The 13,923-nt window shown below is 42.0% G+C and overlaps 2 protein-coding genes across 3 annotated transcripts in view; one reads left to right on the forward strand and one right to left on the reverse strand.

Annotated features, from left to right (window-relative positions):
* Window positions 1–13,923, forward strand: part of LOC127450334 (gastrula zinc finger protein XlCGF57.1-like) — a 310,096-nt gene that overhangs the window by 115,055 nt on the left and 181,118 nt on the right. The window lies entirely within an intron of this gene.
* Window positions 1–13,923, reverse strand: part of LOC127450374 (gastrula zinc finger protein XlCGF57.1-like) — a 306,871-nt gene that overhangs the window by 33,209 nt on the left and 259,739 nt on the right. The window lies entirely within an intron of this gene.

A 13,923-nucleotide genomic window follows, 5' to 3' on the forward strand; every position in this document is an offset into this window, starting at 1 on the left:
TAACATGGCCGGTGTTACAGTTCAACTGGTTTTCATGTTAAAGGTGGAGTAAGCGATTCCTGAGAAAGACTGTGGATATTTGAACTCAACAAACAAACAAACACACCCCTCCCTTCAGTGCTCCTTCAGAAGCTCCGACCCCCAAATTTATGCACGCCCATTGCCAATGCTGTGTGATTGCAGCAGTGTTGTGTGGATCGGTCCGATCCACTTTTTTATTTTCCCATTTACAGAGCCAGAGCTGTGTACAAACACCGGATATTTGTTCAGTGCACACACAGAACGGACAGCTAGCGGGCCGTGAAGAGATATTCACGGAATTTGACAAAAAGTGTATTGGATTGAAATTACACACTCCACCTTTAAGTGCTGATTAATTTTAAAATCATTACCCTTAATGGCAAAGTCCCATTTTCAGTAGCAGTTACTCCAGTGTACTAAAAACTTACTGTCATCTAATCCATTTTAATGTGCTAATTTGGTACTCAAAGTAAATTTTCTTATTATTAGAACGGTTGAAAATGGTTGTGCTTCTGAACTTTGGAATTCACAATACTGTCCGTGTCAATAGGCCCGTGCCGGTTGCATAAAACACCTTAAGTTTTCCCTGAAGTATAACACACTTAAAGTGAGATTTTTTTCTCTTTCCTCCCGAAATGACATGAGGGCATTATAATATAATCCATGTTATCCCTTAGGGTGCATCTCAATCAGCTCCCTAGTTCAGTGGTCAGGGCACTGATCAGTGTGTTGGACATTTTTAGGGCTGTCTCAATCACAAAAAACTTCCAGTGCACTGAAACATTCACTCCTAAAAAATCCCACCATGCACCGTAAAAACCAGGGAGCATCGTTGCTCACTATATTCCCTTACCGGAAATGTCCTCATATCTTCTGAAGTCTCTCAAGTCGTTATATGACGAGCACAAGTGTAAAACTATGAAGTTCAAGCCTTATTTTCTCTTTAAAAGAGATGTCGTTTGTAATGTCTTTCATTCATAATTACCATTAAATATATATTTACCACTCCAAGTAAATAAATGAACCAACAGCCATTAATTATTTTTGATATATTCTTCTGTTTTACTTTGTGTCGTTAGATAATTTGCCACAACTGTATCTGTGGTGGCATAATAGTGGTGTGATTATTCTGTCATTCCGTAAGCTCTTGATTATTTGGGGATAATTTCAAACAGGCTTTGATATATGCAGGGGCATAGATTCCAGGGGGGAATGGGGAGATACCTTCCCCCAAAAATCAAAACAAGCAAGTACAAATCCCTCAATATTTATACCATGATCAGTGTTAATGTTTCACGTTGCAACCCCCCAAAGTTCAAGCCAAATCTATGCCCTTGGATATTTGTATTATCACAAAGCGAAATCATAGTTTTTTGTTCACGCATGAAAAATAATATAATTCCTTATGTTTACTATGCATTTAGTGGACACAATGTTCGAGACAAAAATCTTGAAAACATGTTGAAATATATATACTGTGTGTATGTATGTATGTGTGTGTTTGTGTGTGTGTGTGTGTGTGTGTATATATTGTCACAAGGAGACAAAGAGACCCAAGAGCAGAGGAACCATTCAAATAATTTATTTACAATAAATTATAACTTCAACTGGGCTGGTGAAGAGTGGAGAATCCGGCATCGACTGCAGAAAGAAGGTGATGGGTGTGTTCGTTGATGTGTGTGCGCCGTGGCCGCGCTGTGAGCAGATCCACGAGGAATCCTTTTTGAAGAGTGTGTTTGTAGGCGAGTGTATGCGTCGTGGTAGTCAGGAGCAGATCCATGAGGAATCCTCCGTTGAAGAGTCGTGGGTGCAGAGAACAAGCGCACAGCAAACTGGAAGGCAACCACACTCCCGACACATGGGCAGAGACAAGCAACCAAAACAAATACACGAGACAGGACCAACTAGGCAGAGAGAGCGAGGTGAGTTACTTCAACACCAAACAGTCTAGCAAAGAACATGACACAACGAAGGGATGAAATGGGCAGTGAATCAGTGGAGAAACAGGTGCTGCTAACACGCTGATCACGCATGCCGACAGCGCCTGAGGGAGAGAAATAACAAAACAAACAGAACAGACTGACAAACTCACCGGAACCATGATAGTACCCCCCCACCAGGAACTGGAATCCTGTGCCCTCCGCCTGACGTCGATCAACCTTTTGACCGTATATGCAGGAGAGTCCTCAACTAGACTCGGAGGTGGGACGGGTGTGGTGGGATACAAATTGGAGCGTGAAACTGGTTTGATCTTGGAAACATGAAAAACGGGGTGGATGCATTTGAAGGAGGTAATTTGAGACGGACCATCACTGGAATAATGACCTTGGTGATCGGAAACGGCCCGATAAACTTGGGACCCTAAGCTGGGGGCTTAGACCGGTGCTGGTCCGCCGACCTCTTAACATGAGCGCCAGGCTGTATGAAGGCTTCTCTGGCGGCTTTCCAGGTGCGCCGGCACCTCTGAATAAAGGCGTGAACGGACGGGACCTGAACGTCTGGCTCTTGGGTGGGGTACAGAGGGGGCTGGTAACCAAGGCTACACTGGAAGTGCGATAACCCCGTAGACGACGACTGCAAGGGTTGTGGGAATACTTGACCCAGACTAAATGATCACTCCAAGAAGACGGATTACGGGAGGCCACAAAGCGCAGGGTTTTCTCAAGTACCTGATTTGCCTGCTCCACTTGCCCATTTGTCTGAGGGTGGAGCCCAGAGGATAAACTCACAGTAGACCCCAGCTGTCGGCAGAAATCTGCTAAAAAACGTGACACAAATTGGTGGCTTCTGTCAGAAACCACATAGATCGCGAGGCCATGAATGCAGTGTCTCCCTGGCTGTGGGTAATTTGGGGAGGGGAATTAAATGAGCTGCCTTCGAGAACCGGTCCACAAACGTCAAAACGACTGTGTTGCCATGAGAAGGAGGGAGACCAGTTACAAAATCTATGGCTGTGTGAGACCAGGGTCTTGAAGGGACTGACAGCGATTGGAGGAGCCCGGCCGGGGGGTTACTGGAGGTCACACGAATGGGGCAAGCATCTATGAACTGGCATACATCCTGAACTAGCTATGGCTTCCAGAATCGCTGTCTAATGAGCGTCTGGGTATGAGCCACCCCTGGATGACAAGCGACATTGGATGAGTGGCCACACTGTAGGACGTACGTCCGAACTGATTGTGGAACAAACAACCGACTCGCTGGACACGTAGCAGGAGATGCGGTGTTTCGTAGCGCAGCACGGTCTTTAGCCTCCACATCTCAGGATAACATGCCCAGCTCCCGAGTGGCAGGTAGAATGGTATCCGTTGGGATGGTAGAGGTCTCGATCTCAAAACATCGAGACAATGAATCGGACTTGATGTTCTTAGAGCCCAGGTGATAAGAAAGGATGAAGTTAAAACAGGTTAAAAATAGTGCCCACCTAGCCTGTTTAGAGTTAAGACATTTGGCACTACGAATGTACTCTAGGTTCTTATGATCAGTCCAGACCACGAAAGGTACCACCGAACCCTCTAACCAATGACGCCACTCGCACAAAGCCAGCTGGAAAGCCAGCAGTTCTCTGTTACCGATGTTGTAGTGATGTTCAGCTGGTGTTAAGCTGTGCGAAAAAAAGCACACGGATTCACCTTTCCGTCTGAGAAAGAGCTTTACGCTTTGTCTGCAACAGGACTGCTCCTACACCAACCTCCGACATATCCACCTTCACCACAAACTGACATGCAGGATCGGGAGTTAATAGAATAGGCGCGGTAGAAAACCAGTTCTTTAATTTAGAAAATGTGGCCTCTGCCCGCAGGGACCAACAAACGTCAGTGTGGGTGGAGGTGAGATCCGTCAGAGGCATGGCGAGTAGGCTGTAATTATGAATAAACCTATGATAAAAATTAGAGAAGCCCATAAACCTCTGCAAAACCTTGCAAGAATCTGGGGTTGGCCAATCGGAGATGACTCTGACATTGGCAGGGACCATGCGCACTCCCTCTAAATGAAATGAAACGATGAACCCCAGGAAAGGAACTGACTGCACATGAAAAGCGCACTTCTCCGCCTTGATGAACAGTTGATTCTCTAGCAGTCACTGAAGCACATGCCTGACGTACTGAAGCACATGCCTGACGTGCTGAACATGGTCCTGGATATTCTGGGAGAAGATCAGAATATCATCTAAATAGACAAACACAAAATGGACAACCATGTCTCTAAGCATATCATTCACAAAACCCTGGAAGACGGCTGGGGCATTGACCAATCCGAAAGGCATAACCAAATATTCGAAGTGCCCCCTATGGGTGTTAAAAGCCATCTTCTACTCATCCCCCTCCCTGAAGCATTGCTTAAGTCCAGCTTCGTAAAGACGGTTGCTCCCTGCAAGAGTTTGAAAGCTGATAACATCAACGGCAAAGAATAATGATTCTTCACCGTGATGTCATTCAGCCCCCGATAACCTATGCAAGGTCTAAGTGAGCCGTCCTTCTCCACGAAGAAGAACCCTGCCCCTGCCGGTGAAGGAGAAGGGTGGATGAGACCGGCCGCCGAAGGATCCTTGATATATACCTGTTCATGGCCTCCCTCTCAGGAGCTGGGAGTGAATACAGCTGTCCCGAGGAGAAGTGCCAGGGAGCAATTAAATAGCACAGTCGTACGGGCGATGAAGAGGAAGGGTTGCGTCGTGGGACAGGCTGAACACTGCCCTCAAGTCATGGTATGCCAGCGGTACTCTGGATAAATCTGCTGGTTCATCCTGCAACGAAACACAAGACTGGACAGGGGAGACAGCAGATTTAAGATAGTGCGACAAACAGTAAGAACTCAAAGCAAGAACAGTATTGGTTGACCAGTCTATGTGTAGGTTGTACGTTACCATCCAAGGATGCCCCAACACTATCTGTGCCGATTGGATCAGGTAAAAGGACAACTGCTCTGTATGATTTCCAGAGATGAAGGTGACTGGCTTGGTGGAATGGTTGATGACGGTCAAGGGTGTGCCGCTGTGGTTGTAGGCTGTGATAAGTTCGTCCAACTGGACCATCGGAACTCGCCACTCGGAAGCCACGTCGGTGTCCATAAAGTTCCCTTCGGCTCCAGAATCCACCAATGCGGAGACAGTGTGACTGGTTGACAGGGTTGGGAGGGTTACCTTTGAAATGTATTCCACTACAGATTACAGAATACATGCTGTAAAATGTAATTTGCAACGTATTCCATTAGATTACTCAAGGTCCGTAATGTATTCTAAATACTTTGGATTACTTCTTCAGCACTGGTAGATTTTTTCACTTGTTTTGACTATAAAAACTCTGCCAGTACAGTAAGACAAAATACACATGTTAAAAATACATTCTCTGAAAAACCTAAATACAGTGGTATGCAAAAGTGTGGGCACCCCTGGTCACAATTTCTGTTGCTGTGAATAGTTAAGTGAGTAGAAGATTAACTGATCTCCAAAAGGCATAAAGTTAAAGATGAAACATTCTTTTCAACATTTTAAGCAATATTAGTGTATTATTTTTATTTTGTACAATTTTAGAGTGAAAAAAAGGAAAGGAGCACCAGGCAAAAGTTTGGGCACCCCAAGAGATTTGACTACCCCAAGAGATTGATAAGGTCTTGGACCTTATTTAGCTTGTTAGGGCTATGGCTTGTTCACAATCACCGTTTGGAAAGGCCAGGTGATGCAAATTTCAAAGCTTTATACATACTCTGACTCCTCAAATCTTGTCCCAGCAATCAGCAGCCATGGGCTACTCTAAGCAGCTGGCTAGCACTCTGAAAATTAAAAGAACTGATGCCCACAAAGCAGGAGAAGGCTATAAGAAGATAGCAAAGCATTTTCAGGTAGCTGTTTCCTCAGTTCGTAAAGTAATTAAGAAATGGCAGTTAACAGGAACGGTGGAGTTCAAGTTGAGGTCTGGAAGACCAAGAAAACTTTCAGAGTGAAATCCTCGTAGGATTGCTAGAAAGGCAAATCAAAACCCCTGTTTGACTGCAAAATACTTTAAGGAAGATTTAGCAGACTCTGGAATAGTGGTGCACTGTTGCAAGGAGACAAAGAGACCCAAGAGCAGAGGAACCATTCAAAGAATTTATTTATAATAATTTATAACTTAAACTGGGCTGGTGAAGCATGGAGAACCCGGTACCGACTGCAGTAAGAAGGTGATAGCTGTGTTCGTCAATGTGTGCATGCCATGGCCACGCAGTGAGCAGATCCGTGAGGAATCCTCAGAGAAGAGTCTGTTTGTAGGCGAGTATATGCGTCGTGGTAGTCAGGAGCAGATCTTTGAGGAATCCTCTGTTGAAGAGTCGTGGGTGCAGAGAACAAGCGCACAGCAAACTGGAAGGTAACCACACTCCCGACACGCGGGCAGAGATGGGCAACCAAAACAAATATATGACATACAAATACACAATTTTTTGCATCTACCACATTTGCATCTGTTCTCTTTCAGATTAATACATGTGTCTATCATTTAATCCAATGGATATTAATGGTTAATCAATGAATCCTTTGGTATTTTTATAGATTTTCAATAGAAAGTGTGTTGTAAGGTATCAACTACTGTAATTTCTACAAGAGCTTTCATTTAGGATAAACCAAACATATTAAATCAAAATTATTACTAATTTCTTTCACCTGTAATCACAATTGGTTACCATATACAGTAAATAAGTAGAAGTGTGTGTGTGAGCATTTGCAATGTGCAAACATGGAGCAGGATAGACTGCAAGAGAGAGGAAACCTGCAGAGGGGTCAAAGAGGTAGACGTTGACCCCGCCAAAGAGGGCCTCATCAAGGAGGTCGACATCAGAGGGATGGAGGCAGCATACTGGCAATTCGAATGAGGTCTAGGCCATCATTGTTGACCATGTGGATACAGTAACAGAGGCCTTACTATTTGACATTATTTAAAATTGTATAAGTTTAAATGAATTTCTATTGTTTCACAATGCAACCACAGTATTGTTGTAAAAATACTGTAAATTACATGTAATATACACTGATCAGCCACAACATTAAAACCACTGACAGGTGAAATGAATAGCATTTATTATCTCGTTACAATGGCACCTGTCAATGGGTGGTATATATTAGGCAACAAGTGAACAGTCAGTTCTTGAATTTCATGTGTTGGAAGTAGGAAAAATGGGCAAGCGTAAGGATCTGAGCAACTTTGACAAGGGCCAAATTGTGATGACTAGACAACTGGGTCATAGCATCTCCAAAACAGCAGGTCTTGTGGGGTGTTCCTGGTATGCAGTGGTTAGTACCTACCAAAAGTGGTCCAAGGAAGAACAACCGGTGAACCGGCGACAGGGTCATGGGCGCCCAAGGCTTATTGATGTGTGTGGGGAGCGAAGTCTAGCCCGTCTGGTCCGATCCCACAAGAGCTACTGAAGCACAAATTGCTGAAAAACTTAATGCTGGCAATGATAGAAAGGTGTCAGAACACCGTGCATCGCAGCTTGCTGCGTTTGGGGCTGTGTAGCCGCAGACCAGTCAGAGTGCCCTGTCCACCTCCAAAAGTGCTTACAATGGGCACGTGAGCATCAGAACTGGACAATGGAGCTATGAAAGAAGGTGACCTGGTCTGATGAATCACGTTTCTTTTAGATCATTTGGACGGCGTCGGCCGGGTGCGTGTACGTCATTTACCTGGGGAAGAGATGGCAGCAGGATGCACTATGGGAAGAAGGCAGGCCGGCGGAGGCATTGTGATGCTCTGGGCAATGTTCAGCTGGGAAACCTTGGGTCCTGGCATGCATGTGGATGTTACTTTGACATGTACCACCTACTTAAAGATTGTTGCAGACCACGTACACCCTTTCATGGCAATGGTATTCCCTGATGGCAGTGGCTTCCTTCAGCAGGATAATGCACCCTGCTACACTGCAAGAATTGTTTAGGAATGGTTTGAGGAATATGACAAAGGGTGTTGACTTTTCCTCCAAATTCCCAAGATCTCAATCCGATTGAGCATCTATGGCAGGGTTGTCAAAGAGGGCCACAGTCCAGCAGAGTTTAGCTCCAACCTTAAACACACCTGAAGCAGCTAATCAAGGTCTTCAGGAGTGCTTGAAGATTACAAGGAGGCAATTTAAAGCAGAGCTGGAACTAAACTCTGCAGGGCTGTGGTCCTCCAGGAACTGAGTTTGACACCCCTGATCTATGGGATGTGCTGGATCAACAAGTCCGATCCATGGAGGCCCCACCTCGCAGCTTACAGGACTTAAAGGATCTGCTGCTAATGTCTTGGTACCAGATACCACAGGACACCTTTAGAGGTCTTGTGGAGTCCATGCCTTGACAGGTCAGAGCTGTTTTGGTGGCACAAGGGGGACCTACACGATATTGGTCAGGTGGTTTTAATGTTGTGGCTGATCTGTGTGTGTGTATGTGTATGTGTTTGTGTGTGTATATATATATATATATATATATATATATATATATATATATGCATATGCATGAATGACATTTGATGTTTTCTTTGATTATACTCTATGTTGCATAAATATGTTAAGCATAATGTATTTTGTCAATTTGGTTAGATAATGTAAGTGTAATGCCCATTGTGATGACTGTGTATATTATAGTTGTATAATATAGTATTTATTCAGCACCAAGGGTGATTTGAAACATGTACACTGGCCAAAAGTTTGGAATAATGTACAGATTTTGCTGTTTCGGAAGGGAATTGGTACTTTAATTCACCAAAGCGGCATTCAACTGATCACAAAGTATAGTCAGGACATTACTGATGTAAAAAACAGCACCATCACTATTTGAAAAAAGTCATTTTTTATCAAGTCTTGACAGGCCCCATTTCCAGCAGCCATCACTCCAACAACTTATCCTTGAGTAATCATGCTAAATTGCTAATTTGGTACTAGAAAATTACTTTCCATTATATTAAACACAGTTGAAAGCTATTTGGTTTGTTAAATGAACCAAACATTGTCTTTGTTTTTGAGTTGCCACAGTATGCAGTAGACTGGCATGTCTTAAGGTCAATATTAGCAAAAAAGAAACAGCTTTCTCTAGAAACTCATCAGTCAATCATTGTTTTGAGGAATGAAGGCCATACAATGCTTGAAATTGACAAAAAACTGAAGATTTCATTCAAAGGTGTACACAACAGTCTTCAAAGAGAAAGGACAACTGGCTCTAACAAGGACAGAAAGAGATGTGGAAGGCCAGATGTACAACTAAACAAGAGGATAAGTACATCAGAGTCTCTAGTTTGAGAAATACAGTGGTGTGAAAAAGTGTTTGCCCCCTTCCTGATTTCTTATTTTTTTGCATGTTTGTCACACTTAAATGTTTCAGATCATCAAACAAGTTTAAATATTAGTCAAAGATAACACAAGTAAACACAAAATGCAGTTTTTAAATGAAGGTTGTTATTATTAAGGGAAAACAAAATCCAAACCTACATGGCCCTGTGTGAAAAAGTGTTTGCCCCACCTGTTAAAACATAACTGTGGTTTATCATACCTGAGTTCAATTTCTCTAGCCTGATTACTGCCACACCTGTTCTCAATCAAGAAATCACTTAAATAGGACCTGCCTGACAAAGTGAAGTAGACCAAAAGATCTTCAAAAGCTAGACATCATGCCGAGATCCAAAGAAATTCAGGAACAAATGAGAAAGAAAGTAATTGAGATCTATCAGTCTGGAAAAGGTTATAAAGCCATTTCTAAAGCTTTGGGACTCCAGAGAACCACAGTGAGAGCCATTATCCACAAATGGCGAAAACATGGAACAGTGGTGAACCTTCCCAGGAGTGGCCGGCCGACCAAAATTACCCCAAGAACGCAGCGACGACTCATCCAAGAGGTCACAAAAGACCCCACAACAACATCCAAAGAACTGCAGGCCTCACTTGCCTCAGTTAAGGTCAGTGTTCATGACTCCACCATAAGAAAGAGACTGGGCAAAAATGGCCTGCATGGCAGAGTTCCAAGATGAAAACCACTGCTGAGCAAAAAGAACATTAAGGCTCGTCTCATTTTTGCCAGAAAACATCTTGATGATCCCCAAGACTTTTGGGAAAATACTCTGTGGACTGACGAGACAAAAGTTGAACTTTTTGGAAGGTGTGTGTCCCATTACATCTGGCGTAAAAGTAACACCGCATTTCAGAAAAAGAACATCATACCAACAGTAAAATATGGTGGTGGTAGTGTGATGGTCTGGGGCTGTTTTGCTGCTTCAGGACCTGAAAGACTTGCTGTGATAAATGAAACCATGAATTCTGCTGTCTACCAAAAAATCCTGAAGGAGAATGTCTGGCCATCTGTTCGTGACCTCAAGCTGAAGCGAACTTGGGTTCTGCAGCAGGACAATGATCCAAAACACACCAGCAAGTCCACCTCTGAATGGCTGAAGAAAAACAAGATGAAGACTTTGGAGTGTCCTAGTCAAAGTCCTGACCTGAATCCTATTGAGATGCTGTGGCATGACCTTAAAAAGGCAGTTCATGCTCGAAAACCCTCCAGTGTGGCTGAATTACAACAATTCTGCAAAGATGAGTGGGCCAAAATTCCTCCACAGTGCTGTAAAAGACTCATTGCAAGTTATTACAAACGCTTGATTGCAGTTGTTGCTGCTAAGGGTGGCCCAACCAGTTATTAGGTTTAGGGGGCAATCACTTTTTCACACAGGGCCATGTAGGTTTGGATTTTGTTTTCCCTTAATAATAACAACCTTCATTTAAAAACTGCATTTTGTGTTTACTTGTGTTATCTTTGACTAATATTTAAACTTGTTTGATGATCTGAAACATTTAAGTATGACAAACATGCAAAAAAAATAAGAAATCAGGAAGGGGCAAACACTTTTTCACACCACTGTAGATGCCTCACATGTCCTCAGGTGACAGCTTCATTGAATTCTACCCGCTCAACACCAGTTTCATGTACAACAGTAAAGAGAAGACTCAGGGGTGCAGGCCTTATGGGAAGAATTGCAAAGAAAAAGCCACTTTTGAAACAGAAAAACAAAAAGAAAAGGTTAGAGTGGGCAAAGAAACAGACATTGGACAACAGATAATTGGAAAAGAGTGTTATGGATCTTAACCCCATTGAGCTTTTGTGGGATCAGCTAGACTGTAAGGTGCGTGAGAAGTGCCCAACAAGACAGCCACATCTACGGCAAGAGCTACAGGAAGTGTGGGGTGAAATGTCACCTGAGTATCTGGACAAACTGACAGCTAGAATGCCAAGGATCTGCTAAGCTGTCATTGCTGCACGTGGAGGATTTTTTGATGAGAACACTTTGATGTAGTTTAAGAAGTTCTGAACGTTTTTTTTTAAATTGTAATTGTAATTTTTCACGTTATTAATGTCCTGACTATACATTGTGATCAGTTGAATGCCACTTTGGTGAATAAAAGTACCAATTTCTTTCCATAAAAGCAAAATCTGTACATTATTCCAAACTTTTGGCCACCAGTGTATCTTGAATTGTTTGCTGTTAAATTAACTGATAAAGAACTAAATTGAAAAAAGATCATACTGTTGTGTTTTCGTGATTAAACCAAATGTCCTCATTACATGTTACAATAATCTTGTGTTTTGAAACAATGATTATGTGGAAAGAAAACATAACCATGATGAAAGCATGACTAGCTGTGTGATCAAGAAGTGTGAACAATTTGTATTTTTGTATTAAAAGTTCTGAAAATGTACCACTTCTGAAAGCAGTACCAAAATAATGGGAAAAAAAACCTAATAATAACAATAAATTCGTCAGAGCCTGTTTAAGTTATTTACCAAATGAGCAAGAGATTAAGGAATGGCACAGAATAATCACAAAATAAATTTTATTATGCCACCACAGATACATTTATGACAAATTATACAACAACACAGTTTTAAAGCTTCACAAGGGAAAACAGAAGAATGTAATAAAAATACTTAATGGCTGTTGGTTCATTTATTTACTTGGAGCAGTTTCCTAACAATACCTGAGCAAATCAATGACTGTAATTATTCTGAATAAACACAATATATAAATTATTGTGAATAGATGATGAACAGATATAGTTTAAGTTTCAAGATATTAAGTTTAACTTCATTTGATGCTGAAAAGTAATTACCTTTCCAAAAACATAATTTAGATGAATTGTGAACCGGGGAGAAGGCACTAATATTTTCAGTGTCACTTTAACACGAAACAGGAAACTCATGAATATTCATGTATATTCCACCCAGTGCAACTCAAAATCTTAGAAACCGAATATTTCAGAACACCAGTAAGCGCCTTCCTGAGGAAGACACATTTGAATTTGAATGACTGTGCCAGGTATGGGGTGGATGGTCATGCAAGATGTTTAGATGCATGTATAAAAGTGCAGAGAACTGATTGCCATCCTAAATTAAGAATAATGGTGGACAGTAAGACTGTAAGAAATATAGCCTATATACATATTCGCGATGAAACGCAAATTAACTTGCGACATGATTTTAATGCATCCATTTATACACTTTATAAAGATGCAGAGTGCAGAAAATACTAGGCACACCTTTCTGTGCGTGTTCCTATTAGCTTGCCATCCAGCTTGTTAAAGATTTCTCATATTATGTGATGTCAAATATGTACTCCTGCAATAGTTTTTCTATTGTGCAAAAAATCTCCTTGACCTGTACTCTTCAATTGTTTCTATAACTAAGCCATCTTGTTTTTTAGTAACGCTTTAACTCTTCATGTACATTTACGGTGAAGTTTTCCCAACCTTAAGGTTTACTTAGAAAAATGGCACTGAAGGGGCTTTATGCAACACTTAATGTGTTTTAAGGGCATTCTTAATTAAAAAAAAAAAATACTTAAGGGAAACCGAAAGGGATTATGACATTTTACTTATAAAACCCCTTAAGTAACACTTAACAGTTATTTTCTGCAACTCCTTTAAATTTAAGGGAAACCCTAAAGTTTTATTCTTAAGGGAAAATTTCATTTAAGGTGCTTTATGCAACCGTGCATTGGAGCATTTTTAGGCATAATTCTCTAGCTACAACAAGCATTGATCATTTGAGTTCAATGTTTTTTGCCTGTATGATATAGTCATATATTCTTTAACCTAATTGTGCTAATGATATCATTGTAAAATTGTCGACTCTAGAGAGCGTGGGAAGGAGAAGCCGAATGTCAAACAAATAACGAGCCAAAAACTTCTGGAGATAAGGTAGAAGTTCAGCGTTAGTTTTGCATCTTTGGACCTGCCAGCTCCGGTTTCAGTTCTACTTAATGTGGATTATACGTGCTGGTGTAAATGTATGTTAATATCCCTTTATTTTGGAGCATGACACAGTGTTGTAGCTGTTTTCCTCATCAGTGTTGGTTAGAATGTCAGGGTTGTCTAGCTGTTTGAGATGTTTGAGTGCCTACTTAGCGCTTTAAAGTTAAAAACTCCACAGAATTTAAATTGGACAAGTACGTTTTGTGGTCTGCGCCACGGTATCGAGTGAAGCCTGATTTAGTCGCTCAAGTGATTGGCTCTGCTCTCCTGTCTCTGGAGCCCACATGTCGGGTGGACAACTGCGTTGATCACTGTGAATGATTCTGTGATGGTTTGCATAACACTCGTGTGAAACCAGGCTTAAATAGAACACTGTGGATGGTGCATTTCAGACGAGGAGCATATTTAGCTCTTGTGAAGCACTGAACACGAGATTAATAACATTGAATTTGCTCCAGGCTGCCCGAAATTTTACTTTGACAACCTGCGGATAATTTTTCATGCAGGAAAAACCCTTCTCCATGCGGCAGCCTACACGCTCTAGACCAGTGATTCCCAGCCTGGGGTTCACGTATATCGGGCTACGTCAGCACGTTCCGGGGGGTACATGAAAAGAGGATAAATTATATTTAACCTATAAAACAAAATGTATGACTT

The sequence above is a fragment of the Myxocyprinus asiaticus genome, chromosome 13, assembly GCF_019703515.2.
Source record: "Myxocyprinus asiaticus isolate MX2 ecotype Aquarium Trade chromosome 13, UBuf_Myxa_2, whole genome shotgun sequence".
In the NCBI taxonomy this organism is placed as follows: domain Eukaryota; kingdom Metazoa; phylum Chordata; class Actinopteri; order Cypriniformes; family Catostomidae; genus Myxocyprinus; species Myxocyprinus asiaticus.